Genomic DNA, 5,583 nt, shown 5'->3' with positions numbered 1-5,583 from the left:
AGATGGGACAGAGAGATGCGCACACAAAAAGATTGGACACAGATCAAGATTGGACAGTTATGGGCAAGAGGCTGCTACGGAGAGAGGGACACAAGCGGGAGATACAGATGGCTACAGGGGCTAGAAGATATTTTGGGCGAGGGAGAGGAAAGAAAAGTGCAGATGAACAAGTTAGGAAACTGAAACATGCGTGGAAGGGGTCACGAGAGAGAAAGATGAAGGGTGTGAGGGAGAACGGCAGGAGTATAAAGGAAGATACTGAAAAGAATGGATAGGAATGAGTGAACCATACTCTGAGATGACAGGGAAGCAGGGAGGGAGAGAGGGAATGAAAGAGAGGGTGGACTAAGCAAGGGAAGGGATGCATAGGAGTGAGAGCTGCAGGAGGGCATGAGATGAATGGGATGTGATTATGAGGCAAAGATACAAACTTTTTATTAAAGCCAAAAGATGAGCATTGTAAAATACTAGATTACTTCAAGAGTTCTCCATTCAAGCCACTTTAGATACAGGTGCCATTTTTTTAGCCACAAATGTGCTTTAAAAATGGACCATTGACTGAGTAAATAAAAGAACATTCCATCCAAGGGAGGACTGTCATTCCGACCTGTTATGTTCCGGTTGTTTCTGGCGACATAACCTCCCAAAGATACTCCTGGCTACTGGCCTGTGTCCACTGCCCCAAGCACATGTAAAGTAGCTGTTTTTATTGCCTGCTGAAAAAAAGTCAGCTGGTCTGTGTATGCTACTTTAGGTTCACGTGCCTTTTCAACAAATGCTTGCATTAGGGGCATATCCTAGAGATATCTTACTTTTATCCATTCATTCATTTTCTATCGGTATTGCTTTTTTAATATATGTGAGTTTGGCGCTAAATGGCTTCCCTGATATGTACGCGGCATAAGGACAAATTGAGGAAAGTAAGCCGCATGCTGTTTAATGGCAGGAGATTGGTTGACTTGCTCTCTGAGCATACCTGAGCTTGTTTATGGATCAAGGGGGTCAGGTCTAGAGAATGTTGTACCACGTATTAATGCCCACGGAAATGTAGTGCTTATGCTGGGAGTGATAGGTAGGGGGGTCCTTCTCCCAGAAACCCCAGGTTGACAGAATAAGTGACAACACGATCCAAATGCATTCAATAAATACATACCATTGGAAGTTAATTAATGATCCATAAACAGTTCCACACAGAAAATGTGTTTTAAACCCCCTCCTGTGGGTATTCTTTATAGTGATAAATGAATAAATAAATTCTCATCAACTACAGAACTGATGGTAAGAACCCAACTGTGAAACTCGAATCACAATAAATATGGAATATCAGAATAGATATCAATACGATGTAGTTCTTAAATAGTAATAATATATTGCACAACCGTTTTTACATGTAATCCATGAAAAGTGAGTGGGTGTAAAAAGTGTTCAAATATGTACATAATTCAAACTCTAGTCCCAGTTAATGTCCCCTATTATTCCAAATCCCGCTCTCCTTCCTTTTACAGTAATGTGGTCTTAACATGATTTGGCAAACGGAGAGGTGAGTGAGCACCACAAAATTGAATAAATACTCCAAATATTAAAGTCAGTGTGAAAAAAAGGGAAGAATTAAATGTTCAGAATAGAAGTTCTGAAGGAGCTGGCTGTGATAAGTCTGGAGACACCCTGACTCAAAAAATACAACAAAAGCTAGAGACCAAGTAACAATACTAGGTCACACAGCCGCTCTCTTTTGGGCCCAACCTGGGTACGTAGTTATTCAAAGTTCAAAGCAATATGATCAGGTATCAAAATGTATAATGATTAATCAAAAGAATAGGAGAGTCTGTTTCATGGTTGAGTATCAAAAATGATTGTTTATCGAAAATAAATTCAAAACAAAAATGTCACTAATGAATTCTTAGTGAGGGAGCAATTGCCACAATCCATACATAATTCAGACTGAAATATGCCAATGCATTTCGGAAATCATTTCCTTCTTCAGGGCAAGTCTAGTAATCAGAGTGGATATGTACAAAACACACACATTAACATCATAATGAGCACATTTGTTGTACAAAATAAAATAAAATGTAACATACCGATCAGCAGTGTTTTCAATAGTTGGTGGATAGAAAAGACAAAATAAGAATACACTATAAGTGATATGAAATGTAAATCAATAGCAAAATAAGGCAATGAAATTTAGTTTTACCTTATTGGTGTGGCAAATGGTGTAGAACAAAGCGTACGTGCCCACAGAGAAATGGGCCAACAGCTAATGTCGTGGATGGCGGGGGTTAATGTAAAATCCAATTATGTTCGTAACAAATCGAATCTAGTAGTCAAAAAACAGGATCAGCTCAGATGCCTCGTCATTACTGGCATTCGCTTGTATTTAATAAGGTAAGAGCGATAAAATATACCTTTAAGCACGTGGATCGTGCAGATCCTCCTGTGTGTGGCTTCACTGCAGTAACTCGGACTGCTGCGTTCAGCCGTTGCAAAGACAACGGTACTTTTGTAGCACACATGGCAAATCGAATGTAGTAGTCAAAAAAGAGGATCAAATCATATGCCTCGTCATTACTGGCATACGAGTGTATGTAATGAAGTAGGAGCGATGTGTTGGGCATGAATCATATACCTTTAAGCACACGGAGCGTGCAAATCCTCCTGTGTGTGGCTTCAATGCAGTAACTCAGACTGCCGCGTAAGGCCGTTGCTAAGACAATAGTTATTTTGTAGCACACGTGACTGCTTCGCATCAGCGGGATGCGAGTAGTCACAAATTAAGTTGTGTAGCAGGTGCTAGCCTGCGAAAATGAGAACATTAAATATTTGTGAGGTATGCCCTATCTATGCACACAATTGTGATAGCAGAAAAATAGGAAAAAATAATAAAAACAGAAGAAATACTCCATGGTTGAAGCGCAAGTAAACGCAGCAAAAAGGGATATTTCTAAATTGCATGAAAACAAAAATATGTAACCAACTGGATCAATAAATGCATATCATATGAACAAGTAAACAAATAAAAACCCAAAACACAAACATAAAAAACAGGTGTTGTTCTAAGGCAAGTACTGAAATCAACCTCATATGCTAAAGCTGATCAAGGCCCAGCCTCATCGCGGAAGGTGGCACCTTGGGTCCCAGACGACATCCGGGACTTGCGGCAAGGCTGATTTTAGGTGACACAAAGCGAAGTTTCAAACTGGAAATAGTACAAATTCTCCAAACATGTAGTCAAATACAAAATAGGAAGCACACTGGAAGCACACAAAGTGCGCCAGGACGTAAAGTGTCATATGTTATAAGGCATGGTCTTGAATAGTAGTGTATCTCAAACATAACAGTGATAGTTGATTTCTTCATTCAAACCATTCGGAACCAGACTGCAAAGTTTGTCGATCCAAAATGTCTCCCTGCGATTAAGGCGAAGGTCCAAATCCTCATGGGGATTGTTCTTGGTCAGAACTTCTAGGATCAAAAACTTGATTTGTGAACGGTTATGATTGTTCGAGGCCCAATGGCGGGCCACAGCTGAATTAGGGTTGGAGTTGCGGATACAAGACCGGTGTTCATTCCACCGTGTCTTTGCCGCTCTGGTTGACTGACCCACGTAGTATTTCCCACATGGGCATTTGATGCTGTATATGATGTTCATACTGTCACATGTACCGAATGTCTTCAGGAGAATCTTCTTACGTGTTTGTGGATGAAAAATAACATTGCCTTTGATAACTGAGTTGCAATTGATGCAGTGTAAACAGGGAAATGTACTAGTACGCTGTGTGATCAATTTCTTCAAGCGTGGTCTTGTATTTACCAGTTCATCCCTGAGGTTCCTACTTCTCTGATAGGCGAAAACAGGTGGCTCATTGAATAGATTGTGTACTCTCGTATCGTTCTTAAAAATGCCCCAATGTTTCTTGATGGTTTTCTTAATTTTGTTGCTCTGAATAGAGATTTTAGATACATACACTGGTGATTTAAGCTCCCTTGTTGGCTTCTTCGGAGCAGATAGTAGAGCTTCACGTTCAAGGGAACTGCCCCTTTCAACTGCAGAATCTAATTCTTCTTGATGGTATCCTCGTTTCAGAAATTTCTCCTTCATAGCCAATTGTTGTGAGATACAGTCATCAGGCTCACTAACGATCTTTTTCACTCGCAGGAGTTGGCTAAATGGAAGGTTCCTCAATAGACTTGGCTGATAAAACTAAGGCGGTGTAGCAAATTGTTTCGATCAGTTGGCTTCCCGAAAAGAGTAGTACTGTAACAATTATCAGTCCTTATTATCTGTACATCAAGAAAAGTGATCTTGTCACTTGATATCTCCCTGGTGAATTGAACCCGTTGGTCAATGTTGTTGAGGTGCTCGAAAAAGGCATCAAATGCTGTCTCTGTGCCTGTCCAAATACCAGAAATGTCATCTATGTATCGAGTTCACATATGAATATCTTTCTTCCATTCTTGTTTGCTCAGAATGTGATCCAGCTCGAATTTATACATAAAACAATTGGTGTACATCGGTGTCATGGTGGCGCCCATTGATGTATCTGAGATTTGCAAGAAAAACTGGTTTCCATATTGAAAATAATAATTTTCAGCAATAAATTGCAGAAGAGACAGTATAAATTCCTTTTGTGCTCAAACATCTGGTGATTGGAGTAATAGCCATTCCACTGCTTCAATTCCGAGATCATGTTTGTATGGAGGTGTATAGACTCTTTACGTCTATAGTGAACATCAGCTGATTTGGTTGGAAAGTGGAAGAATTCAGTTTCTGTAGAAAGTGAGTTGTGTCTCGGGTATAGGTGGGAGTTTTTTGTATTAGTGGTTGCAGAAAAAAATCAATGTAAATACCAAGTGGCTGATTAATGCTGTCCATCCCTGCGACTATTGGTCTACCAGGGGGGGGTATAATGGGATCCTTATGAATTTTTGGAAGGGTGTAGAAGTTTGGAATCCTGGGATGGTCATTGAGCAGGAACTTATGCGTATGTTCATTTATCCAGTCCAATTCTAATGCCTTGTGAAGCAAAATTTTTAAGTTGTGTTTAATGGAGATGGTTGGATCGTGATCTAGTGTAGCGTAAGTTGTTTGGTCTTGCAGTTGTCTCAAACATTCTAAGTCATAATCCGCGGTATTCAGGATGACATGGGCACCTCCTTTATCAGCAGGGCGAATTGTTATTTTAGTATCACTGTATAAATCTCTGATAAGTCTCATTTCATGGGGTTTAAGGTTCTTACGTGGTGGACTTCTGTAACTGATCCATTCGAGATCCCGAGTGACCAATTTTTGGAAGATGTCAATATTGGTTACATATTTTTGTTTTCATGCAATTTAGAAATATCCCTTTTTGCTGCCTTTACTTGCGCTTCAACCATGGAGTAATTCTTCTGTTTTTATTATTTTTGTTTTTTCCTATTTTTTTGCTATCACAATTGTGGGCATAGATAGGGCATACCTCACAAATATTTAATGTTCTCATTTTCGCATGCTAGCACCTGCTAGACAACTTAATTCATGACCACTCGCATCCCGCTGATGCGAAGCGGTCACGTGTGCTACAAAAGAACCGTTGTCTTAGCAAT

Source organism: Ambystoma mexicanum, chromosome 12, assembly GCF_040938575.1.
Source record: "Ambystoma mexicanum isolate Mex_15411 chromosome 12, UKY_AmexF1_1, whole genome shotgun sequence".
Classification (NCBI taxonomy): Eukaryota; Metazoa; Chordata; class Amphibia; order Caudata; family Ambystomatidae; genus Ambystoma; species Ambystoma mexicanum.
The sequence above is the reverse complement of the archived record's forward strand: the minus strand, read 5'-3'. Positions refer to the sequence as shown.